At 43.9% G+C, this 16030-nt stretch overlaps 1 protein-coding gene across 3 annotated transcripts in view; it reads left to right on the forward strand.

The window, feature by feature from the left end:
• SEMA4G (semaphorin 4G) overlaps positions 1 to 16030 on the forward strand; it is a 117784-nt gene that overhangs the window by 16545 nt on the left and 85209 nt on the right. Inside the window, exon 2 of one of the 3 annotated variants that reach the window (XM_084846476.1) lies at positions 15716 to 15823. The exons of the other annotated variants lie outside the window; for them this stretch is intronic. The gene's annotated coding sequence lies outside the window, so the exon portion shown is untranslated. The remainder of the gene's footprint in view (positions 1 to 15715; positions 15824 to 16030) is intronic. 3 annotated transcript variants of the gene reach the window in all.

Raw genomic sequence — 16030 nt, forward strand, 5'->3', positions numbered from 1 at the left:
TTTTCACACAGATCTATATGCTAACCCCTTTTGGTTCCCATATCTGGCTGGAGGATGAGAAATGCATACCTGATGGCCCTTGATCATTAATTAACAACTGTGTATAAAGGTCTACATGGCCTGGGCCCAGGGCATCTCATGCTGGATGGGGATGATGGGAGTTGCAGTCCAACAGGTCTGGAAGGCACCAGGTTGGGGATGGCTGTGCTAGAGTTTGCTGCTTTTCTCTGTATCCAGTTTGCCTGTGAAATGAGATCTGGCTTTCTCAGTGGGGGAACCCCAGTGGTGAAATGCCCGCCTAGAGAGGCCTGTCAAAGCTTCATGTTGTCAGGTTTTAACTTGCTTTCAAAAAATCCCCATCTGTTCAAGCCGACATTTCTATGCATTAGCAGCCTCCCTCAACCTAGTGCTCTCCAGACATGTTGGACTACAAATGGCCATGGTGGCTGGTGGTGATGGGAGTTGTAGTCCAACACTTCTGGAGGGTGCCAGGTTGTTTTGTTTTGTGTTTTGTATTTGTTACCTTCAGCATAGAAATATACTGGCATGTAAAATATACATTGTCTCAGTATATATTGTTGTGCAAATTGTTTAAGTATCTGGCATGATAAAGAACCTGGTGCTGGACATAATTGTGAAGGATAGTGAATATCTTTGGTTGTAATTATACAGTCAGGTGCTGATAACTGCTTATATAAAAACAAATTCTGAAATAAAGAACATTAAAAAATGATCTGTTTAGCTATTTGTCTTCACCACCAGATGCCCTACCTAATACGTATTGTAGTCAAGTTCACGCTGAGATGGAAGGCTTCTTTTGCTTCACTTTGCTAATGCACTGCCAGAGTTTGACCTACTTTCTGATGATGCTGTCATTATGCCCTTGCAGGTTTCATTTCCTAAGTCTCTATAATGTATATCATTGTGCCCTCTGCCTTAGTTTGCTCCTTTTATCTCCTATACCTTGTCATTATGTGCTAGGCTGGGATATACCCTTCAGGTATCCCCCTTTGCTTCTGGAAACTCTGTGCAGAATCTGGCATAGAATTTGATTTCTTGAATATTGGCTTTTACTCATTTTAAATAAAAATGAGTTTCTAGTCCTCATGGTAAATGCAAAACAAAAACAGTCCAGAAATGTGAGGAGGATGTTAAAAGGCAGCCTAGAAATCAGGCTGGGGAGCTGATTTTTCCAAGCTAGAGTTTGTGGCCTATATTACCGAGCTCCCCTTACTTCCATGGATCTTTGTTCCTGCAGTCCATCCCTCATACTGCTTCCCTGGCTTATGTTTCTCCTCTTTGTCATTATCTTCGTCTCAGCTACCTCTCAGGGTTATTGTGACAATGAATGGGATAATCCTAGGGCTACTGCCATGAGCCCCTTGCAGGAAGGGAGGGATACAAATGTGATGATAAAATAAGTAATGTCCTCAAGACTGAATTAATAATAGTTTAAGCTTGCTTAAATTCCATCAAAATTGCTGGGCCTTTCTTCCAAGCAAATGTGTTCTTTAGCTTTAGAACTGCAGTTGTAATACAGCACTCAGGGCTGTAATGCCAGCCTATTTCCCGGCAGCTGAAAACTGTTCAGATGTGTCGGGATTCAGGGAGGCTGCCTGTGGCTGAGAGACAGAAATTGCTATAGTGTGGTCATTCTTAAGGAGCTATAACTGCATATACTTGATGCATAGAAATCTGCTCAATGGAATATTTTTGACACTCTTCCACTAGAACTCGAAGATCATTGCTAGGTGGAAATGTTAACTATCAGACTCCTCAAGGCCCCGTCTTGGTACAAAAGGCAATGAGTATGACTCCAAAGCCTACTGTGCTGCCTTTCTGCAAGCAGGGGGCATACTGGTTAACCTTTTGTTGGACTTATTACGGGGGATGAGTAAGAGATTATACAAGTGCCAAATTGTCAGTCTGTTAGGAACCCAAGTTCGGCAGCCCTTTCTTTCAGGCTCTGATTTGTCAATCAAGATGAATATTTTGTAGCTTCAAAGCAAGGTTATTGCGACATCCTCTTTGGATAGGCGAGGGTGATCAGTTCTAATGGAAGCTTCCCTCCTGGGGCTGCTAATAACAGTTTTGGCTCGGGATAGTTAGGGGGAAGAGTTAACTCCCCTCTCAGTGCACCTCAGTCCTGATCCTGCCCTGCCCCGCCATGGCTATTTTTTAGGGGACAAAACCAGACGCATTAAATGCAATCACACATTTAGGGCACAACCCTATTCCTAACTCAGAGGCGACCGCCTATCCAATGCAGGGCAGGAGAAGTGCAGAGGGGTTTGCCCCCTCTGTGCTCCACCTGCCCTACATTTGTGGCTAGACAGCCAATTTCAGCTGTCTAGCCATGGGAAGTTGGGAGGGGGGGCGGACGCTGGAGGATGCATAGGAAGCGTCGGAACAGGCCTTCTACCCTGGCACATCCCCAGGAACGCCCCGTTTTCGCCGCTCCGTGCTCTTCTTCCAAGCGCAGACTGTGGGGCCGTTCCGTGCTGCCTACGAGGCAGCGCAGGAGAGAGTGGAGGTTGGTTCTCAGGGAACCATCCTCGGACTGCAGGCTCTGAGGTCACTTCCCGGGAACCGACCTATCCTATGGCCGTCTAGCCGCTGATGAGGGGAAAAAGAATAGCTGAATTCCCCAGTCAGTATAAATTATGCAAATGAAGAAGGCCCCTTCCAACCCTACTATTCTATGATTCTATGATTCTATGTGCCTAATATATATTAATAGTTTCTGGTGATAGGAAAGAGAAAAAAGTTATGCAGGCCATCAATACTTTGCTTCCTGACAGCCAGAAGTGCTTCTGAGACCCTCTTTAGCTTTGGAGATTTCACCAGACATTGCCTATGTACTTTAAAGCCCATATTTTCAGCCACAAGGACTAGAAACATGCTTTGTTTTTAAATGAAAGCAGAAATTCTTGGGATGCTGAATTCTGTGCCTCCCACTGTAGAGAAGGATGGGTACCAGGGATCTCCCAATACAGGTTTTGCTTTTGGACTGGAAGATTCAATGCAAGTACGAGAGGCACAAACTGCAATGAAACTAGTAAACTTGTCCATTCAGGTGGAGAACTCCCACTTGAAACTAAATGCATGGTTAAAGAGCACAGAGTAAATGGATATCCCAAATCATCTAAATATAGAAAACTAAATCAGCCTGATATCCATCAACTGTGGTCTTGTCCCACTTTTTATTGTCTTTGCTTTCCTGATCAACTTTTTCTCATGTCATATGTATTTGATTGTTAACCTTCCCTTTGGCAATGTTTGAAAGAGAACTCCACGTTTTGGTTGGCAGTTCTTGCTCTTAAATTACAGTTCTAATCAGGATGTTCTTCCAGTTTTGCACATTGGGTTGCTGTATAAAACCACTTTTGATCTTGTGGCAATAGCAGTGTTCCATCGCAACACCAGGTCCCAACTTAACTGCACATTCTGAAAATGAATGTGGCATCTTAAATTGGGATCTCATCACCTGCTCAGTCTGTGTTTTCAGCATGCACATATTCAGTCCAGGTTGCCCGAAAGAAAAAGAAAAAAGCCATTGCAGATTAAATGTTAATATGAAACATGGCTGTGTGAAGAGCTGACCTTAACTTACTCAAGCATGCCCCTATTGCTTATTCTGCTTCAGAATGGAACATTGGTTAGTCTGTAATCAAGATCTCTGAACCTTATCATCTGAATAGTTAATATTGGTGGAAGCATGCTCTCTTTGTCCATGGCAAGTGTCTTCCTTGCCTCCCTCACCCCCTCTGGCTTTTGTATGCTTTGATAGCCAAAGGGGCTTGTTTAATGGCCAAAGGCTGCTCTGAGTCACAAATTTGGGCTGCATCAAACCAGCCTGGGTGGGGACTGAAGGTAACAGATGTGCAATTTGAATTTGCCCCCCCCCCCCCAAGAGAAAGTAGCCTGTAGTTTTTAAGATCTGCTTTTTGTTTTGGGGGGACCAATGCTGGTTTAGGAACTAACACTGCTTCTGAGTATGCCTGCTGTCCCTTTGCTTAACCAGGGCCCCATCTATATGGCACTGCTTTGATCCCCCACCCCATCGCAACTGCACAGCAATGCAGCTTTGAATCAGCATGCCCTGTGATACACTTGCGATGTACTGCATGCTACCCTAACAGACTCGCTGTGCCCTTTATTTTTGCTATTATACTGCAGTGCGCAGCTGTGCAGTCCCATGAGTGTGGAGGTGTGACACTTCAGTGGCTGTTTTGTATTTTTGAGAGGCTCTGCTTATCTTTTCGTCCCTTTTTTAGATAAAAAGTGGGTGTTCTGTACTCCTTCATTTCCACACCATCAGTTTGTCAGTTCCCCAGCCCGAGACTCTTGCAGTGGTTCTACCCATTGGTCCAAAATGGTGGCCAGAGCAATATTGGTCCTCCCCCAAGTGCCCTCCTTGGCCCTTGGATACTGAATCCAAAAGCAACCGTTGCGAAGATGCGAAGCTGCAAAAATGTGTGAAAGTGTGATTAAGGGAGCAATCCTATAGAGATAGGTGGCCACCTCTGAACTCGGAGTTGACCACCTATCCAAAGCAGGGCAGGAGAAGCACGGAGGGGATCGTTCCCTCTGTACTCCTCCTGCCCTGCATTTTTGGTTAGACAGCCGATTACAGCTGTTTAGCCACAGGAGCACCGAGCAGGGAAGGAGGCTGCTGTATGACACATAGGATGTGTCGTAGAGGCAGTTCTGCCCTCTCCGCCCCAGAACGCCCCCAGCTATGCCCCTTTTCGGCCGCTCCGCACTGCTCTTGTGAGTGCGGAGAATGGGGCTGTTCCACACTGCCTCTGAGGGAGCGCGGAAGTGGGGGGAGGTCGGTTCCCAGAAAACCACATATCCTATGGCTGTCTAGCCGCTGCTTAGCGGCCATTGGATTGCTCCCTCCATAGATGAAAATGCCGCTCTGTGCCTCTGTAACTGCACAGCTGTGAAGGGATGGGGGAAGTAAAGGGGTGTCAAAGAGTGATGCAGGCACTACGCACACCTACAACATGCCCACTGCAAAATGCGAAGTCAGTTTGCAGAAGGGACAGACAGTTCACAAGCATGGGGAAATCCGTAGCAAACGAAAAACATCGGAGCAAAACCAGTGCTCCTTGGAACTCCGCATTTTCCAGGCGAAAACCACAGATGGCTGCGAAATTGCAACTGTGTCATCTGTCACGAGGGACCTTGACTTGCACCTGCCCCGGAGTAAAAGCCGGGTGTAGGTGGGCCCCAGTATGCTTGAAAATAAACAGGTTTTTAAAAAATGCACTATAAGCTGCAGTATTCTCTGCTGATGAGGCTTCCAGACAAGGCTTTATCATGCAATCGTCCTGCCTCATTCACGGAATTGTACAGAAGGTCCAGATGATGTTGTCACCCACTTGTAACCCTCCCGTGTTTTCCCACTGCTGTCTTTTTTCTTGCCACAAAAAAATCTGATAAAGGTGGGAGGAAAGATGGAATCATTGCATAATGCTTTTTGATTATGGAATAGCTGCATAATGCCTTGAGTAGCACTAGGAGCTGTTCATTTAGAAGCACCGCCACTGTAAAAGACTACCCCGGAAATTCCAAATGCTCAAAGTTGAGGATGAAAATCAGTACAGATATTGGAAATGGTAAAAAGCATGGCTCTTCCTCAATGCTCTCTCCTTAGACTTGCGTATTTTATTTATTTTAAGCATTGATATGCTCCTTTTCCAACAAGTGTTCAAAGTGGTTTACAACCAGAAAAAAGAAGAAAAGAGGAGTAATGTAAAATAATAAAATGGAATTATTAAAAAAAAAACCATGAAAAGTTAGTTGGTGAATAATCTCTTCCATTGTGGTTTACAACTTGAGATAAGATGTCAATAGTGAAATTGCATTTTATAGGTATGTCACAAAGCCTGTTTCAGCCTTGGCTGACACAGGTTTTGTTTATGTGCCATAAACAAAACCTGTGTCACTGCCAGGATCAGTGTCAAATTCCAAAAGTCAGGACTGTGGTTTTTTGTCCAGGTCAGATTAACTGGTAGCTTTGCCTTTGGGGGGGGAGGTAGCAGCTAGGGAGGTGATATTCACCAGTTTCTTCCACCAAGTCCTGAGTAGTATTATAGCTGGCCAGCTTCTGTCTTGATTTTTGTTTGCTTTTCACTTATCCTACTTAGGATAGTAGATTTTGCATGCTTAGACAGGATAGCTGGCTGGAGGATACTGGGAATTATAGGACTGCTTTCTGTCTAAATATGCATAGGATTGCACCCTAGGATAATTAATTTTGGAACAATTATGGAAGGATTCAGTGATGATGTTTTGTGTGCAGGTATGTCTGTTCACAGCTTCAAACTGAAATGGCATTGAAACACATTTGCAGGTGTCATTGCATTGGGGTATGAAAAGGCTGTGAAATTAGAGTAAATTGGTACAAGAACTTTATCCCATTTCCTGCCCTTAATGCTTCCCAGACCCATGTGTGACCTGCCCAGCAAATCCAATTTCCTGTAACTGTGACTCTATTGGGGGTGGGGTTTGGTGGGCAGTGGCTCTAAATGTCACCGCACCCCAGGTGATATATTATAGCCCAGAATCATAAGCTGAGCTTTTCCCTTGACTGAACTCTTGAATGATGACTTCTTCTAATCCTTCACCTAGTAAAATAATCTCCACTCCACTCCCCTCTGCTAGCTTTAAAATGAAAGATTTCTAAGGACTGGGGTTGCCAGTCTAAGCCAAGGATTAGTTAACTTGTTGAGATTGCAACAGTTTTCTGTGTCCACAGTAGGTCAAACATTAACTAGGTTTTTATAGCCAATTGCTTGATTGTCCTTAAAGACAAAAAGCTACACGCTGATCCCAAGCAAATGAGTACTTTGGAAGCTGCTGTAATTTTAGCTTTACCAAAACACCGATTGCATTGCTCTTAGAGCCATGATCAAGAAGGATAAGCTCAAGCACTGCCTTGCCCATTGCTGATCTTGCCCCCATTACTCTTGGATACCTCCCATAGAAAAGGAGCTTGTGCTGACTCTGCCCTGCTCCTTTGGTTAAACGTTAGTCAACATTTGCTTTAGTGATAAGGGAGGGCCCTGCCTGGTTTTTTTCTTTTCTTTTTCTTTCTCTGGCTGGGTGTTCTGTCTACAGCCAATCACTTTCTAGAGACACAAACAGGTAAGGTAACAAAGTTCAGAGCTTGTTTGCTTTTAAAAAAGCCAGCTCTCCTCCTCTCCCTGTTTACAAACAGTGAAGTTGCATGATTTTTAAAATCAGAATGGGTGTATGTGTGTGTGCATGCACACCCATGTCTGGGTTGAAGTGCATTCTTTTATCAGCCTAGATCGGGGTGGGCCAAGGTAGATCTCCAGATGTTTTGGACTTTAACTCCCAGCATTCCTGACCATTGGCTGTGCTGGCAGGGCCTTCTGCATGTTGAAATCCAAAACATCTGGAGATCTACCTTCTGCCCACCCCTGACCTAGATATATAAGCAAACACTCCAAGTGTAAGAAACCTGACAACACTGCACTGGACCAATTAATTTTTTTATTTGCAAAATGTATAATACTCAGTGGTACTTGTACCATCAAGTATTATAAACCTCGCAAAGAAAATATATATAATTGGTCCAGTGCAGTGTTGTCAGGTTTCTTACACTGAATAGTGTTTGTTTTGAATTTATTCCTTGTCTTTTCTGTTCTGTACACTAGATATAAGCTACATGCTCAATGCCAGGAAGAGTTAATTTCTGCATCCTTCCCGTTTTCTCTTTCATATATGACACCAGGCTTTGCCAAACAGTGGCCAGGGTTCTTTAATGTGTGAACATTAGGAACCACTTTGTCAAGCCTCAGGTGTACATTCTCTCCCCCCCTTTAAAAATAAACTTGTATTGATGTACTGTAACATAGCAAAAAAACCACAAAATTCTTGTCATGTTGGGTTACATTCACAGTTTGTAGTATAACTGCAGCTGAACAAGGGATGTACTAGCAGCGAAGAGATTTATGATCCTTGGCAGGAAGGAGGAAAAGCTGAGGTAAAGTCTGAGAAAAACAAGTCAAGAGTCATCTTAGAGATGCCTTTCCCAAACCTGGTACCCTCCAGATCTGTGGGACTACAACTCCCATAGCTGGCTGGGTAATTATGGGCGTTGTTGTCCAACACACCTGGAGGGTGCTACATTGGGGAAGGCTGTCTTGGAGCAAGGGTGGGCAGACTTTAGGCTTGTCAGATCTACTTTGGTTTTTTACTAGAATTTAAAGAATGACTAACCAGAGCCAGGTGAAAACACATACACTTAGAATGAAAGAAGAGCGTGTCCTTGAGAACATTCTGAGCCTAAGAATTTGTTTTTAAGTGCCAGAACTGAAGTGAGCAAAAGTCCACCTCTAGTTCTCTCAACCTTTTGTCATCTCAGCAGCTCAATTTAGGTAAAAGTAATTTTGTTGTTGCTATTGTTAAACAATTGGAAGTCGGAAGCCCATGCTGATCTATTGCAAATCACCCAGAGATCTCTCAGTAGATCCAGAGCTACCTTCTGCTCACCCTTGTCCTAGAGTGGCTGCTAGCTGGGCCGAGTAAAGTCCTAGTGTTCATTAACGAAGGGAATAAATGGTTACCAGTTTTCATACAAGTTGGCTTCTTTAACAAGTCCTCTAGCCAGCTGATTTTGCTGCCTAAACTTCTTGTCCATTGGTATTCTAGCATGTCAGTCATTTACAGTGTAAATTTGAAAACTGTTTTCCATTGAAATGCTATTTCTAGCCTGGCTGCTATGAGTAGAAAGCATAGGCAGTTGTCTTTGGGTCCCTAGGCAAGAATGTTTCGCTGTGCTACATGTTACATGTGTGGTTGGATCTCCCTACACATTCATTTTCTCTTTACAGCAACTCTGTGGGGTGGAAGCTTTGAGTCTGATCACAGCAGTAATTCAGGGGAGGGGTTTTAACTTTCATACAGTTTACTGATCCAGACTGCTCACTTGAGGGAATGATATTAAAGGCAAGACTGAAGTACTTTGGCCACATAATGAGAAGACAGGATACCCTGGAGAAGATGCTGATGCTAGGGAAAGTGGAAGGCAGAAGGAAGAGGGGCCGACCAACGGCAAGGGGGTAGCAACGGCCGACAGGAAGCTCTGGCGAGGGCTGGTCCATGAAGTCACGAAGAGTCGGAAGCGACTGACCGAATAAACAACAACAAAGAACAACTCTAGGACCTCCAGAATGCTGACAAGAAGAAACAGGCTCTTGCCACCATCTTATTTGAATGAGCTTGGTCACTGTAGGACAACAGTCAAGTAGCACCTGGTCTGCCATCCTTTTGCTTCCTCTTTGGAAGGGTCCATCCCAGACAGCTACAGGACCCCGTAGAGGAAAATTAGGCCCATTATATGTGTCAGAGGGGCTAAGTAGAGTGGAGAGGGGGCACCAAGTCTAGAACCTGAAAAGTAGCAGAAGTGTGGGAGATCTGGGAAGACAATGGGCAGGAAGAGGGAGGCTTTTGTCTGAACTAGCTTTCCTCAGTCTGCTGCCCTCCAGATGTGTTGGACTGAAGGAATTGAAGGAGAGACTGAAAGAACTGGGCATGTTTAGCCTTGAGAAGAGAAGGCTGAGGGGAGAGATGATAGCGCTCTTCAAGTACTTGAAAGGCTGTCACAGAGAGGAAGGCCAGGATCTCTTCTCAATCATCCCAGAGTGCAGGACATGGAACAATGGGCTCAAGTGACAGGAAGCCAGATTCCGGCTAAACATGAGGAAAAACTTTCTGACTGTTAGAGCAATATGACAATGGAACCAATTACCTAGGGAGGTGGTGGGCTCTCCCACACTGGAGGCATTCAAGATGAGGCTGGACAGCCATCTGTCAGGGATGCTCTGACTTGGATTCCTGCATTGAGCAGGGGGTTGGACTCGATGGCCTTGTAGGCCCCTTCCAACCCTACTATTCTATGATTCTATGACTGCAACTCCCATAATTCCCAGCCAGTATGTACTGGAAATTATGGGAGCTGCATTTGGACACATCTGGAGGGTGTTCAGTTGGGGAAGCCAGGTCTAAATGAATTGCTTGGCAATTTCAACCTTTTTAATAAGGTACAAACAAGGAACAAGAACAGAAATCCAGAAGGCAGAGTGCTGAATAGCAACAGATCACAGGATATGATGTGGACTGAGTCATCAATTTTTCAGAGACCAATTGTGTGAAAAGCTACCAGTCCGGATATACCTTTAGCTGCCCACCCCTCGCTGCTTATAATACAGTACAAAGGATAACTTTGCCTTGTTTGCAGCAGTATCACATTACTGCTTGTAACTGAACTGGAGGAAGCAATTATGAAAATGAGCTGAAGAAAAAGCCAGCTCCCCTGTGAACATGCTGGAAAACTTCAGTCCATTTCCCTCCTGACCCCACGCCTCACACACGCATACAAACCTGTAGAATTGGAGTTATATATGGGACTATCCCATACTTTTCTGTTGGCCTTCAAAATAGCAAACATTTTAAGATCACAGCATAGCTAATTTCCTAAGCTCCATCCCCATAACATGTTGAGGAATCTCTACCCACTATATTCAGTTACATGTGCCATAGCCTGTGCTGCACTTAATTTTTTGTAAAGTATCTTTGTTCTTTTGGCTAAAAAGGTATACCAATAAAAACACAGTTTTCCCCTTTATCAACAGTTCATACCTTAACAGCTGCAGAATGTGAAATGCTAGGCTGCCTACTATATGTTGCCATACAGCACAACCCTATACCTGTCTACTCAGAAATGCGTCCCACTGAGTTCAGTGGGGCTTACTCCCAGGTAAATGGGTACAGGAATGCTACCTTAGTGTTCATGGGCATGCATGCGCAGTAGCATGAAGGTGCAGTTGCAGCATACCCAGGTTTGAGCTTCCATACCTGCAGATTTTATCAATTCACACTAACAAAAACATTTAAATGCATCCTCCAAATTTTCCCTAAAACCAAAATAGGGGCTGTCATGTATCAGGGACAGTTACCAGAAAATTGGGACTGTTCCTTATCCATAGGGACCATTGGAACACATGCTTAGTTGTATCAGCAAATATATATCCTTGTAGACAAGGAAGGGGAAACCCTGTAATGGAAAATAACCCCACTTCCTTGCAAATAAATAGTACAGCATTTGTGAAAACCACAGATGAGGAAGTGGTCTCAAATGGCAAGGTCTGATTAACAACATTTCGAGAAACTGAACCCATGCATCCTTTCACTGTAATGAAACTCCACTGTATATACAGTAGTGCTGTACATAACTGTCATTTTCTTTTTTTAACACAAAGTATTCGTTCTGTGGCTATTTTGAAAAAGAAAGTATATTTAAAGGACTGTCTTGGGTCTATATACCCTCATTCTGTTACAACTGAAAGTTCTTCAAAAACTGCAGCAAAGCTTAGATTCAAATTTGACTCTCTTTTCAGAATGCCAAGTCTTGTTCCCACATATATTCATTTGTAAACAGGGCATTATTAGGCAAATGGCGCAGCATGTGAAGTACATGGTGTATTTGGATCAGGTGATCGGGTAATAGGGAGCAAAGTGAAAGTCAAGAGCAGCCTTCCCCCAGCTGGTGCCTTCCTGGTGAATTGGAGTACAATTCCCACCCTTGCTGGGTGGGAGATAATGGGAATTGTAGTCCAACACATCTGGAGGGCACTAGGCTGGGGAAGGCTGGTCAACAGAAAATCTGGATGCTCTGGAGAGATGACACATGAGAGCCAAGGAAGAAGAGTTCAGCTCAAGAAATGATCACCAGATGGGATGCAATATCCAGCACAGAGAAACCATAAGCAAGAGCGGTAGACTAGAAACAAGAAGCAGCAAGGTTCTATATAGCAGATCAAACAACAGCCAACTTACTGAATTGAGAATGATATTTTATGAGTGGGCTCTGGGCCAATGAGAAAGCAATCTGAACTTGCCAAAAAGGTCCTCCAAATAAGGTTTTCATCCAAGGTTACAGTGCTGCTCACGGCTGGAGTGACTATATCTTTATTACCCAACCATCCCAAATTGCAGGTTTACTAGAACCCTGAACATTTGCATGGTTTATAACAGGGAAATGTAGACTTATTGCAGGCCCAGCTATGCTAGCCAGCATCTGATTCAAAAACAGAGCAGCCCTTATACCGGTAAGGCAGGTATTAAATGCCATTAACAGATGCCTTATTTCCATTTTTGGAGTCAAACAAATATGATCTCCTCTGAGTTGTTTATTTTCAATGTCATCAAAAGAACTGCTGGCTAATTTTAAGCAACTAATGAGAAGAGAGATGGCATAGTAATTCTGAAGAGATCACAGTTTAGCAAGCTAAGAGCACAGGCCTAACTTCCTCCCATCCCAAGGCTGCAGGTGGTTTGGATGGTACACTGGTGTTATTGGAGATGATGGGGGTTGTAGTCTAACATATCTGGGGAGGGACACCAGGTTGGGGAAGGCTATCCTATGTTTTCTTAATTTCTGCAGCACAATTTAGGACAGGAGGTGGATCATTTTGTTGCTGCTGTTGTTAAATAATTGGGGGCCAAAGCTTTGGCGATCTATTGCAAATTGTTCAGACGTCTACCAGTAGATCAGAGGTGGGGAACCTCAGGCCTGAGGGCCATATCTAGCCCTACAGGGTTCCCCAGATGGCCTCACCCCCTTTCTACCAAGCACCGATACTTTGGGGGGTTTCCTGGGTTTTGTGCCCCCCCCATTCTAATGGCTGAAATGCCTCTCCTAAGGCTGTAGTTACTGGCAGTAAGAGCTTTAAACTATGTTATGCTGATATATTTGGGATTTTTGGCCCCACCCACCACTGGAACGCAGCCCCCCCCCCCCGAAATCTTTTCCAAAATGGAGTTCAGCCTTTGGGCTGAAAGAGGTTCCCTGCCTCTTCTGCCCACCCCTGCTTTAGTGTATGGAGGCTCCTTTGCTGAAGAAGGGACAGCTGAGATTCAGATGGAGTGGGAGTGTCATGTCCTCCTGTACTTTCTCTCTGTTTTTGAACTCTGGATAATGTGTGTTCCAGTGTACAAGGAGGGGGTCTCGCCTGGAGCTGAAATTTGTCTAGCCTCAAGGAAAAGTGTGGCATATCTTGGCATTCATCAAGGCAAAAGTCTCATGTGGAAAGAGGTGAATATGACAGAGCTGCGACATCACTTACCTTGAAATACTCAGTTTTGGCTCCCTTGCAAATGCCCTCATTATGGACTGAATGCTGATGTTAAGGTTGTAACATGACCACATGGGGCGAAGGTGATTGTGTGTGTGGGGAGTTGTGTCATTCATCAGGGCCACAGGCATTATCCAGTAGATGCCCGTGATATATTATATTATATATTATATTATAATATATCTTTAATATAATATAATGTAATGTAATGTAATATATAATATATAATATATATTATGCCCGTGCCTAGTGATATATTATGGGCTTGAATGCAGGGAAAATGTGACATCCCCAAATGGAAGTGTTTCCTTGAGGGAAGATCTGTAGATACCATGCAACAAATGAGCAACACTTGCTCATTTTCTGTGGTGTAAACTGATCATCTACATAGATAGCCTTGAACTGAATCATTACTCTGTTTAATTTATGGTCTTGGGTTGAAGATTATCCCTTTGGGATCAGCTGGAGTGGGGAGGTGGGTGGGTAGATGGTTCTTGATGTTAGTCTTCTGGAGCTACTTTTGGAAATCAGTGAATTTTTAAATTGGTATATGACTTCTTTGAAACATATGTCTTGCTGTTGTAGAAAGAGAAGCCCGAATAATGGTTTGGGAGGTAAGTGAACAGAGTAGTGAGCACTTTACATACATGTGCTTGTAGAAGCCTTCTGTCTGAAAGCTCCTTCGTATAGACAAGAGTTTGCTACTTTATGGAGTTTGAGTGGATTAAAGGGAACAGTGGAGACTGATCTGTAAGGGCAGTTCTCACACTTGCTCTTGAGTGGCTCCCTTCTGTGTTCAAAAGCTTCAAATAGAAATAGAGCATCAATTGTGTTGAGCTGCTTCTTTTGAGGTTTACAGAGTGCACTGCTGGCCCATTTACTCAGGGTTAAACTACACATTACTTTCAAGGTGTAGCTAGCAGTTCTGTGTGCGTGTACTGTGGAGGGGAGGCTTGGGAAGGGAAAATGGGAAGTAGGGGGAAAGAGGTAGATGGATGGATATTGTATGTGGGTGGTGGGAGGCTTATAGTGGAAAAAAACTGTAGTTCTACCCTCCCCCCCAGCATGCACCCTATGAACAGGTTTCCACAGAGGCAGTGTGGCCCTCTGTCTGGAAAAGGTTCTCCACCCCTGGCCAAGAGGGACAAGCAGAAACAACAGGGTCTGAAAATGGAAAGATTACTGGAAAAGAAGCAGAAGGCTGGCTGTTTCTGTGCTGATTAATGATAGCCCAGCAGTGTTCATCACCAGACAAACCCTAACTTCATGAAAACAGGTGGGATGAGGGGAACTTCTCTTGCTAATGAGCATGAGGGGGAGCACTTTAGAGCTGGCAAAAACATGAGGAAACATTATCTTTATCTGATTTGAAAACATATTTCAAGTTGTCAAATAAAGATGTCTGTTCTTTCTTTGCGTGGGTTCTTGCCAGTGTCTGTCGAACTCTGCATAACTCATGACTAAATTTGTGTAGCCTGCAACCAGCACTAATGAGGTTGTCGAAATCTTCTAGATAGATTCCTCTCCTCTCCTGCCCCCTGCCTTGTTTTCTAAGAGAAGAAGCTAACCCGGATAAATAGCTTTTTCGGATGGCTGCCACCTGTAGTTTTCTTTCTTTCCTGAAGCCAAATTTGATCCAAGGGGATTTGTGCTAATTGGGATGGGTATGGTGGTACTGGGGGCAAATTAGGGTGTTTTTTTTACCCTCACCATTGTCTTTCACCTTCTGCAGCTTCCCATTTAAAATTCAAAACCTCACTTAAACAATGGTATCTGCTACCACATAATGGGCTTTCTTTTATAGTCCTTTCTGAGGCATTTGGAAATAACTCTGTTTTGGATATAACATCACAGCAGCTGTGTATCATAGGAAACTAAGATGAATCCTGCTTGATCAGACCAAAGGCCCATCTCCAGCAGTTTGTTCCCACAGTGGCCAGCCAGACACCTTCCCACTTGTGTTCCCTGGCAGCTGGTATTCAGAGGCCTACTGCCTCCAATTAATGTAGGTAACATATAGCCATCATGACTAGTAGCCATTGATAGCCTTATCCTCCATAAGTTTGTTCAATCCCCTTTTATTTAAAGTTAGTAATCATCGCTACATCTTGTAGCAAATTTCCTAGTTTGACTATGTGCTGTGCGAAGTACCTCCTTTTACCTGTCCTAAATCCCCTACCATTAATTCGATGACCCCAGGCTCTAGTATTGTGAGAGAGGGAGAAAAACATCTCCACACCATGCATAATTATATACACCTCAGTCATGTCCCCTTACTTGTCTTTTTTCTAAACAAAAAAAGCCCCCAACATTGTAAATTTACCTCAGAGGGGAGTTTCTTCAGACCTTGATAATTTTGGTTGTTCTTTTCTGCACCTTTTCCAGTGTTTCAGTATCCATTTTTGAGGTCCAGTGACCAGAACTATACACACTGTTCCAAGTGTGATCGCAACATAAATTTGTCTAAATACAGAATATCGGCAGTCTTATTTCGATACCTTTCCTAATGATGCTCAACAAGGAACTTGCCTTTTTCACAGGAGCTGTAAACCGGATCAACAAGCCAGGTTTAATTTAACTAACCATCACAACCCCAAGATTCTTTTGCTGGTCAGTGACTGCCAGCTCATACCTCTTCAGCATAAATGGTAAGTTAGGATTTTTACCCCAATATGCATCACTTTAGGCTTGCTTACACAGAACTGCATTTGCCATTTTAATGGCCAATTCCCCAGTTTGGCGAGAAACTTCTAAGCTCTTCACTAACCCCCCCTTTGTTTTTATCACCCTTAATAATGTCATGTCATCTGAAAACTTGGCCATCTCCCTGCTCACTAGGGATGCTGGAGAAATTC

The sequence above is a fragment of the Heloderma suspectum genome, chromosome 3 (assembly GCF_057233095.1).
Source record: "Heloderma suspectum isolate Gila_16-S chromosome 3, 16-S_ref, whole genome shotgun sequence".
Taxonomy (NCBI): Eukaryota; Metazoa; Chordata; class Lepidosauria; order Squamata; family Helodermatidae; genus Heloderma; species Heloderma suspectum.